Genomic DNA, 501 nt, shown 5'->3' on the forward strand with positions numbered 1-501 from the left:
CCCTAAAAAAAAAGAAAAAAAATCACATGATCATGTCAATAGATGCATAAAAAGCATTCAACAAAATCCAACACCCATTTTTGACAAAAACTCTCAGCAAAGTGGGAATAAAGGGAGCATATCTCAACATGTGAAAGGCCATATATTACAAACTTACAATGAACATCATACTCAATCGGCAAAAACTAAAAGCATTTCCCCTAAGAACAGGAACAAGACAGGGGATGTCCACTTTCACCACTCTTATTCAAAATAGTACTAGAAGTCCTATCCACAGCAATCAGACAAGAAGATTAAATGAAAGGCATCCAAATTGGAAAGGAGGAAGTAAAACTCTCATTATTCGCAGATGACACAATATACTATAAAACTGTCAATTTGCAGATCACATGATATTGTACATAGAAAACCCTAAAGGGCTCCATCAAAAAACTACTAGAATTAATAAATGAATTCAGCAATGTAGCAGGATACAAAATTAACACCCAGAAATCTATAGGG

This window comes from Myotis davidii, unplaced genomic scaffold (assembly GCF_000327345.1).
Source record: "Myotis davidii unplaced genomic scaffold, ASM32734v1 scaffold1025, whole genome shotgun sequence".
Classification (NCBI taxonomy): domain Eukaryota; kingdom Metazoa; phylum Chordata; class Mammalia; order Chiroptera; family Vespertilionidae; genus Myotis; species Myotis davidii.